This window comes from Micrasema longulum, unplaced genomic scaffold (genome assembly GCF_059751315.1).
Source record: "Micrasema longulum isolate JH-2025_06_02 unplaced genomic scaffold, ASM5975131v1 h1tg002218l, whole genome shotgun sequence".
Lineage (NCBI taxonomy): Eukaryota > Metazoa > Arthropoda > Insecta > Trichoptera > Brachycentridae > Micrasema > Micrasema longulum.
Window position 1 is genome coordinate 96551 of NW_028279380.1, and position 11779 is coordinate 108329.

The window sequence follows — 11779 nt, forward strand, 5'->3', positions numbered from 1 at the left end:
TTTTCTTATTATGAATCGCTTTTTTAATTTCTAAGATTTCTAAGTTGTCTAATTTTAATGTTTTATTTTCAACATGAAGTACTTTTAATCCTGCGTTTTTATTGAAGTTATGATTATTTTCGATCGGGTGGTTTGCGAATTCAGAAAAAAAAATATTATTTAAGCATCTTAAGTGTTCGTTTACTCTAATATTAAAGTTTCTTTTCGTTTTTCCAATGTAGATTGAATCGCAATCATTACAATTTAATTGGTATATTCCAGATTGATTATATTTATGGACTTTGTCTTTGTGATTTTTTTGACAATTTTCCTATACTATTAGTTGTATAGAATGCAGGTTTAATGTTTGATGGTAGGGAATTAGATAATTGTTTGGAAAATATGTCATTTATAAAAAGAATCCACCTCCATTATTTAGGTGGGTTTGCTTTATTTACTGTGGGAGTTAATATAAATATTTATTACTAAGTTTGCGTTTTTGTTTTTGATTTAATATTTTATCAATGAAGTTCTCATTATATCCATTATTATTAGCAATCTAAACGATGTCTACATGCGTACTAAGCGATGTCTACAGAGTAACTAATGGCTAAAACGTAAAACTACTCATTTATGAGTATGGTCGGCTTCAGTTTGATGCGCGTACGCGGTTTCTGGCCTATTATGGATGTAACTCTAAGAATCCTTTGCATCACAAGGGTTATTCATTTTACATAGTTACGTAGGCACATAATTTTAAAATTAAATGAACATAACAATGAGATTTAAATTGAGCATGATTTGCATAGCAAATAATGATCTCCAATTAAAGCTCTAGTAGTAACATTCAAGTAGTAATAACAACATAGTCATTATGATATTATGCTAAATGGCCTATTTGATAGATATAATATATTATTACTAGCTTTTACCCGCAGCTTCGCTCACGCGCTATTCGGGAAAAAATAGTAAGGTAGGTAATTAATTAGTTTTGCCGTTTCGCAATAAGAATTTTCCCAATGGAATTACCGTATTTTTCAAACTATAAGACGCACTTTTTTACTCCAAAAATTCAACCAAAAATTGAAGTGCGTCTTATGGTCCGATGTGTCCTATCGTCCGCAAAATACGGTACGTATTTTTTCAGGGCAGAAAGCAGCTTATATCGATTGCCGGCCCTCCAACTATCGCTATGTAAAAAATGTGACGATCTGTTAGTCTGTGACGACGTCGCATCGTTATTCTGTTCACAAATCCAAAATCCTATTGCGATAAATCAAATCAATTGTAGAAATCTAAAGAAGAAATAACGAAGTTAAAATATTTTATATAAACCTATAGAAATGAAAGAGAAAAATATTATTACGCGTCATAATAAGGAACAGTTAGAACACGACAGATGAAAAACAGAATTGATCAATAAGCAATTTGTACAAGAAAGTATTTGAGATAAATGAATTGGAAAGGTTATAAAAAATATAAGTAAAATATGAAATAATTTTTGCCTCTCAATCGATTATTTAAATATCGAATTAATAAAATAAAGAATTAATTTCAAATCGATTATTTTTGACATCCCACCTCTCCGCCTACTCATTTTCAAATAATGTTGCTTATTGTTGATATATTATACATTTATTAAATTATACTTTTTTAATTCGGGATAAAAAATAAATATCATATTTTACTTCTCACTTCTCCGGCTATGTCTATGCAAAAAAAATATGTCAATCGATCGCTCCGTTGAGACGTGAAGGAAACACAAACAAACAAATACACTCCCGCATTTATAATATTAGTACGGAGGATGGATGGATTAAAGTAAATAACTACATTCATACTATGTAGTTATAAGTTGAGTAATATACAATTATATATGTAAATATTATGGTTAATAAAGATTTATTATTATTAATACACGACCTGGCAGGTAAGTATGAAGGCAATCAATTTAATTATTAATTCATAAATGAAATATATTAAAACAATATTGATTTCATATTATTCAAAACTCAATAACGATATATGATAATAGTTACCTTTGTAAATTAATGTCTGCGTCGAGGCGGATGAACAATATAGTTCTGTGTTTTCGACTCGATAGCTGCTCTCAGGTAAAAATCCGAAATAAAAAAATTGAGTGGAGATAAGTCCGCCTCGTCGGAAAGTGGTCGGTGCGTTTGCTTACCATTCTTGAGGTCCTGGTTTCGATTCCTCGCAGGGTGGACGTGAAATATGGATTTTGCTGATCGAAATACGCTGTATTTGGTTTACCAATGCGCTGCAGAAAGGGAAATGATGATATGAATTAGTAAGATTTTTTTCTAGATTTTTCTCCAAATGAGGAACTTCAGTGGTACGGTAAATCAGATACAAAAAACATTTGCTTGACTACGGTAAAAATTTGATCATTAAATTTCACGGCGAAGTTTCTTGAAAATGTTGTAAAAAAATCATTTTAATAAAAACTAACTACTTTGAACGACGACACTGGTACTAGTACTAGTTCCTCCGTTATTTTTTTATCATTAATCATTTTTTATAATAGAAAAATGAATAAATAAATAAGCGGAATTCAGCAAGGAGAACTTGTGACGTCACACGCGGAATAATTTCAAGATTATAAAAAACTTTTAAAAATCATAACGCAGATAATACAATACTTTTTTTCTTTTCTTCTTAGCTTGGTAGTCTATTGACATTTTTTTATTTATTTTTTAAATCGACATTATCGATACCCACTGTTCACTGTTTCTTTTATATTTGTATATTTAGTTAACTAAGTTTAATAACTTTAATAACCCTGAAGAAGGTAATGTGAGTTGCCGAAACTAGTCGGATGTAACAAAAAAAAAGTGATTCCTAAAACAAAGAAACTAGGTCCAATTATTGGAATAATGAAAAGAACAGATGTCTTTGATAAAAGTACAAAATTAATGATATACAATGCTTTTATACTTCCACACTTTGTATATGGATTAATAATATGGTCTCAATGTAGTAAACAGATGCAAGAATAGATACAAAGAACAATGAATAAAGCACTTGGTAACATTTAATTTTAATAAATATACTAGAACCACAGATTTATATAGACTAACAACATGCTCAATCTAGAGGAATTAATCTACACAGAAAAAAAGAAGATATTTAAGATGGAAAAGAATAAAATAAAGACAAATATTAAATTTAATTTTAACTACAACATACATAAAATAAATACAAGAGCATCAAATAATTTAACTTGCGAACAACCTAGGACCAACAGAAAAAGAAACAGTTTTTTGTATACAGCAATCAATTTTTACAATTCACTTTCTAATGTTCTAAAAAATCTACAAAACATATACGTACTTAAAAAAACACCTAAATAAAACAGTTCTTACAGCCCGTATGACGAGTGATATGTTATGTTATTTTATCGAATTTCTATTTAAACTATTGTGTTATTATATATAATATCCCCTCATACCAGCACTTTTGCTGATAGGGAATATTTTGTACTAATAAAATATGTAATATAATGTAATATGTAAGGTTTAAAATTTTTGTATTTTGTCATAAATAAATAAACTATAAAAAAACAAAAAAAATATTTATTCCTTTAAAATATAACAATAAACTACAAAGTTAGTGGTACAAAAATCCAAAATATGAAAAAACATTGAACTTTCCCATTGTCCGTCTTGAAAGTTTTTATTACTTAGAAATTTAATCATTGGAATCTGTTATGGCTTCCTGCGTCTTTTGTTTCATTTTTATTACTTTTATTGAAATACTTGAGTTTAATTTTTATATGATTCTATTTATAACTTCTTCTTCCTTCCTCTTCCTGGCTGTATGCCCCATTTACTTGGGGTCAGCGGTCAGCCCGCCTAGTCCTTAGTCTTCACGCCGCGCCGGACTTAGGAGATTTGTTGTTTGATTTCTGTTTTACGGCCGACTGCCACCTGACGGCGAGACAGTAACCCCGCTTGCTCACCGGGGCTTAGGATGCCACCGTTGACTATTGTTCCTCCTCTGCCGTCCTCAACACAACGTCCTGCCTAAGTAAAATAGCCCGAAGTATGTCCGGGTGGCCTGAGAGACGATTTGTGCCCCTTCCGCCTGTTCCGCCGGACTGATGCACTTTATCTCTACCATCACAACCGTTGAGGTATTCGCTCGTACCCCTGGGCAAGGGATCGCGTTATACCTCGCAGTACTGGGTCCTCACCCAAATTTAGCCATCTCGCTCTACTGAAGTGAAAGGTGCCCACCCCTGCGACGTGGACACGCTGAATGGAAATTACTCGTAAAAAATGAGAAGATGACTCAGTCTTTCAGGAGCTGGGTTAATGGTCTCGTTTCGATATGATAGATAAATATATGTCCACAAACCACCTTGACCAAGGGCATTGTAAAACTAAACTACAACTAACTAAACCGCAGCTAAATTGTAACAAAATTACAAATAAATAAAAAAAAAACAACAAAAATATAACAAGACTTTACTAGCGATAATATAAAAACATTAAAAAAAATACATTTAACCTTTATCTCCCCGAATACCAACTTAAGAGACAAAAAGGGTTGCCATAGAATAAGGACGGTATTAAAAGGTGGGTAGGAACTAGGTTACGCCAGCCGAAAGGGATATATTCTACCGTAATGTAAGGTGGATAAACCTTTGTTATTTTTAAGTTATGTTTTTATTATCCTGTATTATTGTTGTTTTATATCATTAATATAAAATGAACTTACTTATTCGTCCCAACTCAACACAGGACTTAGATATATTCCATAGGGTTGAGACCTCAGAGTAATAATACGTAACCTAGAGAGAAGCCCTATCACTATGTTTCATAGAATGCAAGCGATGTTGGTTAGCAACCATTTTGTTTTGTTTGACGACAAACACATAACGGTTCTGTCGGATGCTTTTGTCGGTGTACTTGGCTTTGTTTGTAAATAACTTGGATATTATAATAAATAAAAATCGCCTATGGTGAATTGCAGTATGTTTGGTTGCAACAGTAGGAGGGTCAAAGGTGTTAAAGGAGTCAGTCCCGACACGTGTATTATGTTGCTCAAAAACTTTCCTTATATTAACATATTTACTTCAGATACTATTTTTTCTCAATTTAGGGGATAAATTTGTGAATTAAAGTATGTTTTTTGTTGGTAATGACAGTTAATTAAGGGCAATATGTCAGGGCCGCACTATAAAGTTTGAGTCTTTATCGAGTAGAGGTTGATTCAAATTTTACTCGAAAATAGCAACGTTAACCTTGAAATCGCATATTAAATGACATGTCCAAATTTCAGGCCGCTACGACTCGCCGTTTCGGAGATGTGACGGACAAACAAACAAACTCAACACCGGACTTTGGTTCCATGGAGCTGGGATTTATGTCTCAATAAATTTTACATAAGTAAATAGTGAATAAAATGAATAAAAAAATGAACACACACGTGTATTTTCAGTTTTATAAAAAAAATATAGGCGAATTATAGAAAAATAAATTGGAATAACCCTGCAATAATAAATACACAGGTACATATCTGAAAGTATTTACAGTGCAAATTAATATCCATTTGGCAATTCTCGACCTGAGTACCGTCCATTGTTTTGCTGCGAACTGTAGCTAACTTAATATCCAATAGTTATAGAATGGTTTTTCTACGTTTGGGCTCCTCTATAGCTTGGCGCATTATTACTCTGAGGTTGAGACTTATTTAAGGTGCACTGGTCTAATAATATAATGTTTATTTGAAATATTTTTTATATGTAGTACCTGCCTATGTAATAACGATTTATAATGTACCTTTTTTTCGCAAACTAAAAAAACAATTAGAAATCGTTAGAACGTTTTAGAAAGGTAATTTGCTAGTTAAGTTTTTAAACTTCCTTTGATTTGTGGTAAACTTACGGACTTTATCATATTACAAAAATAGTTACCTGAGGAGACCATACCATAAGCCACAAACAGGATACGATAAATTATAAAAAAGTATTAACAAAAACCATTTCTTATCCGATAAATAGAAAGATAAAGTATTTTTTGCAAAAACTTTAAAGGTCTATTGACCTGTAATTATTAATTTATATATGTATCAGGGGCGTGAGGTAAGGTTTTCGATTAGTGAAGCAATTGATATGTAGGTACATAATAATATACACTGACCTTTAGAAATCAAAGAAAAACTAAATACTATGTACATGTGAACCGAAATAATAATAAGTATTATCAAACATGTAGATATATTATATAATAATCAATTGTATTATTTTTTATAAAATCAAACAACTTCACTAGATATATTATAAATAACTGTAACGTATTTTGTGGCGTTATTATATTTTTATTAAAATTCAGTTAAATAAAAAAAGGGTTTAAATAAATACACGCAACAGGTACATATTATCTTGTTAAAATAAATATTTTTCCACGAAAAAGAATTGGTCAGTATTTGAACGGGGAAAACAATAAAAAAATCTACGTATTAGATTAAAAATTTTTCCTGTGGTAAATAATTATATTTAATTAATGCAATGTTTCAATAAAATTCTACACATCATTATTATAATATATTCAGTGTCAAAACACCACCATCGCATCGCGTCATAACTAGATGAAAAAATACAGACTTAACTCGTACAAAATTGCAAGATTGCTTCCATGTCCAGTGAGGATCTCAGTTAGCGCACGCGCGCGGATCCCAAGTTTTGTACGGCGCTGGAAGCGAAATTTATATTTGGTTCCTTCGTTCTTTGCTTGTGTTTGGTTCTAGATCAGCCAGTAGCGCCAGTACGCGCATGCCGCATGCCCGCGCTGACGAATATGCGTGCGGGAAGCGTTTATGTATTTAGATATTTTGTAAGGTGATTGTAAAACTCCTCCGCATTTTACCGTAGTTATTAACAAAAATAATATACTTTATTATTTGTTTGCAGTTATCTAAATGTTAGGCATTATGACTGATAATAAATTTATTAAACATTAATTGGATAAATAAATAAATAAATATTTTGACAAATAAATTAGATTAATTTAAGAGAAGCAATGGTTCCATGCGTTCTATGAATGGACCGCACGTGATAAATACCACAATTTGCGCATGCGCGGGCTTGTGAATTCAGTACTGGGCAACCGCTTCATAGAAACCAACCGACTTACACAGTTACATATTCCAGAATTAAATGGAGCACAGTGTACTTTACTTCAGTTCGCATAACTGCGCAGTCGAAAGGTTGTGTACGGGCTTGTCTCAGTTTTTTTAAAGCTATTAATGAATGAAAATCGAACCCATCGATCACTACGATTACAAAAAAAAATATTTGTTGAAGTTACTAAAAAGATTAGCTGATTTTATGAAATAAACAAAATAAATACTGATTATTTATAAGTCAAATTCTTAGGGAAGCATTGGTACCATCCATTCTGTGGATAGTATCTACTCGTATGTGTTATTTTTTATGTACTTACTCGTACATACATAATTTTATTGACTTTTTAAAAATTATGCGTATAAATTAAGGCGTAATATTTTGTAATGTACATATGTTCTCAAAATATTCCCATCGCGCATTAATTACATGTATCATGTGTCATAAACGTTCACATCCTTAACGGGTTCGTTTGTTTCCTAGAACGATGCATGAATGTGAATGATGACATTATCCACAATAGGAGAATCAAGGATGACGGATGGCGGTTTCAGGCGTTAACATCATATCGTATGGCGCACGCCACGATGCTGGGTAGACCTAATGAGTTGTTACAGAAGCAGAAGCAGAGGCGTAAGGCGTAAGTAATCCGCTCATCATAAGAGACATTGTGGTTTCCATTCATTTATCCACTTATTATTAACCATGGAAATAACATTCAGGGCGAGGAAAAATCATAAGTTCAACCTTTTCTCACTTGTTACTTTCTTTGGTTACCCGTAAATGTAAAAACCTTACTTTTCTGAGAACTTTGTCCCCTGCCAACCCCTTTTTGACAAATTATTTAACGTAGTTATGCAGAAAGCAGCCAGTCCACAATTTTGAAAAAATGAGATATTGGTGGTATGGTTCTGCTAAAAACAGTAACGCCGCTTTCATACAAAAAACTGTGATAATCACCTTCAGAAAATAGTGCTTATTTTATTTTATTAACATAAACGGCAAATCTGCCTTTTACAAAAAATTATAATGCTAACATATTTGGCTTAATATTTTTTTTTCAAAAATATAAATTTCCTTTTACTCAAGATTTAAGTAAAAAATTAAACCTAAGATTTTTACAAGATTCATGAAAAAAATTAACCTAAAAATTATGCAACATATTCAGTAGGAAGTTTAAACAATTCAAGAATAGATGTAAAAAACAAATTAAATAAAAAAATATTTTAAAGTAATATAACAAAAAAATCATTAGAACTGTTTCATACAGCTGGGCAAAGTGAACAAAAAAATGTATATATTATGAAATGCATAAATAAATAAATATAATTACCACTCACCATCTTTGAAAAAGTTCAAAAGGTTTGTTCTATAGGAACAATACCCTACACTAAATATATCGGATACGTGGGAATAACTATTACCGAGTTCATGAAGTCTGTTTAATACGGCATTACAAGTATACACTGTCCGTGAATTGTTGCTTCAAAACGGTGGCACCTGTCTAGTCATTCTTGTGTTGATCACAAAAACGGCGTTACCTACTCAATTTGCAGAAAACACTCACATCACGAGATGGGAAGATTAATGCCTCCAGAAATCTAGTTCATAAGTATTTAATTTTTTTGAATTCATGAATTTAAAAACTCCTGTTATGAAAAAATACGTTTTAATACAGAATGTTTCCTCGAACATTCAAAGTTTGAATAAGGTATCATTCAACATTAGATCTGGTTGTTTTCTGCAAAATTAATATTTCAGTGTGGTCAGCTACACTTCAAAAAATTCCCAAAATTCCTTTGACAGAAATCAACTTATTTTTAAAGTTATTGTAACAAATTAATTAAGTGATTCTTCAAAATTAAGTACCCTAATATGTTCAATACATAATGACTCAACATACATCAGAGTTTTATTAGAGCTGGCTGTTTTCTGCAAAATGTATAATATCTTAGGTTGTGTGATCACCCCGAGTTTAAAAATCATTTACACTGGTCGAATACATAACTAAATTCTTTTTTGTATCATCGAAAAATGAATGTATGCATTATTTATCATTTGACTAAGTAAAAAACATTACAACTGTAGTATTTGATCATTTACTCTTTTCACAAAAGTGCTATTATTTAAATTTCACTTTTTTATGGCCAACTGCTTTCTGCATTACTAAGTTCAATTAAGCTCAAGGGAAAAGCGGCCTCACTTTTCTTAATACAAACGTATTCTCGCATTTTCTCCCTGGATGGCACAAGAGCAATATTTTTTTTACACACTATAGATATTTACTATGGTGTGTCTCTATTGTTTTGCTTTTTTAACAAATTGTTTCTTATGGGAGCTAGGACCATAAAAAAACTCCAAAAAGCGCCCAGTTTTATATGCCGTCTTTAGACGCACGGTATACAAATATGGTAAAAAATTTTGAAAAAGGGAAAAAATATCGACACAGATAATTTTATTCTAAGACCTTTTCTTAAAAAAAACTACCGAATTGGTCTTATTTTGGGGTGAGGAAAATGGGACAGCGAAACGTCGATTTTATGGATTTTATTTATGAAAAATCAGTCCAGTCAATCAATAAGTTATCTTTTTCACAATTTTTTTTTTTAATGTTCTCACTCAAGATTCTTCTGAGAAACCTATTCTCAAAACTTCGTATTTTGGTGTTTTGGGCCATAGTGAGGTGCCGCGATTCGCATCCGTAGAGGAGAATAAATAGGTGTTATGCAGGCGTTATATAGGCGGCATCCCATCTCCAGACAGTCTTCACGCTGTTGAATGTGGCGCCTGCTACTCCTAGCCGCACTTCCAGTTCTTTTCTGAAAGCTGCCATTTTCTGTTACATATACTCCCAGGTATTTGAAACTCTCGATCTTTTCGATGACTTGGTTTGACATCGGATAAATATGTATTTAAATAAAATATCACTTGCAAATGATATGCATTAAAAAAAAATTGTAGTGTCGATAAAAATCAGTATTACCTACTATTTCGGTTTACCTAAAATCATTTTTGAAGCATGTGAAGTTATGTTTAACTAAATGAAACCACTTCTTCGGTTATATCAGCATTTCAGCGTATCTAGCTAAAAGCTATGCGGTTTTTACTTTTTTTAGTTGTGACGTCATTGACCCTAGATATTTTTTTGTAACGTCATCTTAAGTTTAACCATAATCGGTCTGGGCAAGAACGATACATTCCTATTTATTATGTAGATGTAGATGAAGATATATGGATACAGAACTTCGGTTGTTAAGAAAAGCTTTTACCAATAAATATGTTTTTGCAAGATCCAGTTGGCAAGAAGACGTTGACTGTTGTTTGTTGGTCAGTTGTGTTAATAAATTTCAAATTACTCTACGCGTTTATATTGCCTGAACACGAACTATAATAATTAACTCCATGCTCCTCGACAAATGCGTGGAATTTTCTACCTGAGAGGACCCAAGAGCTACAACTCCATATAATTCCTTCAAGAAGTATTACCATTTTTTAAAATCACTCTTCAGACTTTTTCATTCTCAAAAAAAAACATCTCTTCGTTGACGTATTCTCAACGTTAATCAAGACGTTTTATGTATTAAAAAATAAAAACCTTTATAAATTTATACCTACCAAGTTCTTGGGTCGGAACTTGTAAAGAAGGATATGAGATCACGAATCATTTATCAAGATATTCAACTACATATCGCCATGATCTTAGAACAATGACGCATGTGATTTTCTTTTACTTTACATGAGAGCGGTTAATATTTTTTTTACACTTTTATGTCAACTTGATAAGTACAAAAGTAAGTCCTTTGATACTTGGGTAAGGTATATATATTTTTTCAAACCTGGAATATAAAGCTTTATGCTCAGAGTAATAATGCGTAACCTATAGAGGAGCCCAAACGTAGAAAAACCATTATATGACTATTGCCTATAATCAACTGTCATTATCAACAGTGAAGCTACTTTAATTTACAAATTTATCCCCTAAATTGAGAAAAATAGTACCTGAAGTAAATATTTTCATATAATGAAAGTTTTTAAGCAACATAATATACGTGTCGGGACAATAAATGCCAAAAATCAATGTAAATCATCGGAAAACATTCGGAATCAATTACCTATGAAAACTGACTCCTTTACACCTTTGAAGCTCCTACTGCTGCAACCAAACATACTGCAATTCACCATAGTCGATTTTTATTTATTATAACGTAAATATCCAAGTTATTTACAAACAAAGTAAAGCACAGCTACAAAAGCATCCGATCGAACCGTTATGTTTATGTTGTCAAATAAAACAAAATGGCCACCAATTGGTTGCTAACCAACAAACCAACATCGCTTGCGTTCTATGAAACATAGTGATAAAGGCTTCTCTCTAGGTTACGCATTATTATTCTGAGGCTTTATATTAGTTTTTCAAGATTACATATAAAAGAAAGTCAATGTCGTATTTTTAGCACATTTGTCGTCGTTCTACGATCATGATATGATTATTTCGATATTTTTTCATCAATTTAGCCGGTGTTAGGCACACCATGAGTATGTGATTTAATATGAATAGTTGTTTTTATTTTTATTATTTTATTTGAAATTTATTTATGAACCCTTACGGATTATTACATTCATTTTACAAAAATAATATATCTTTTTTTT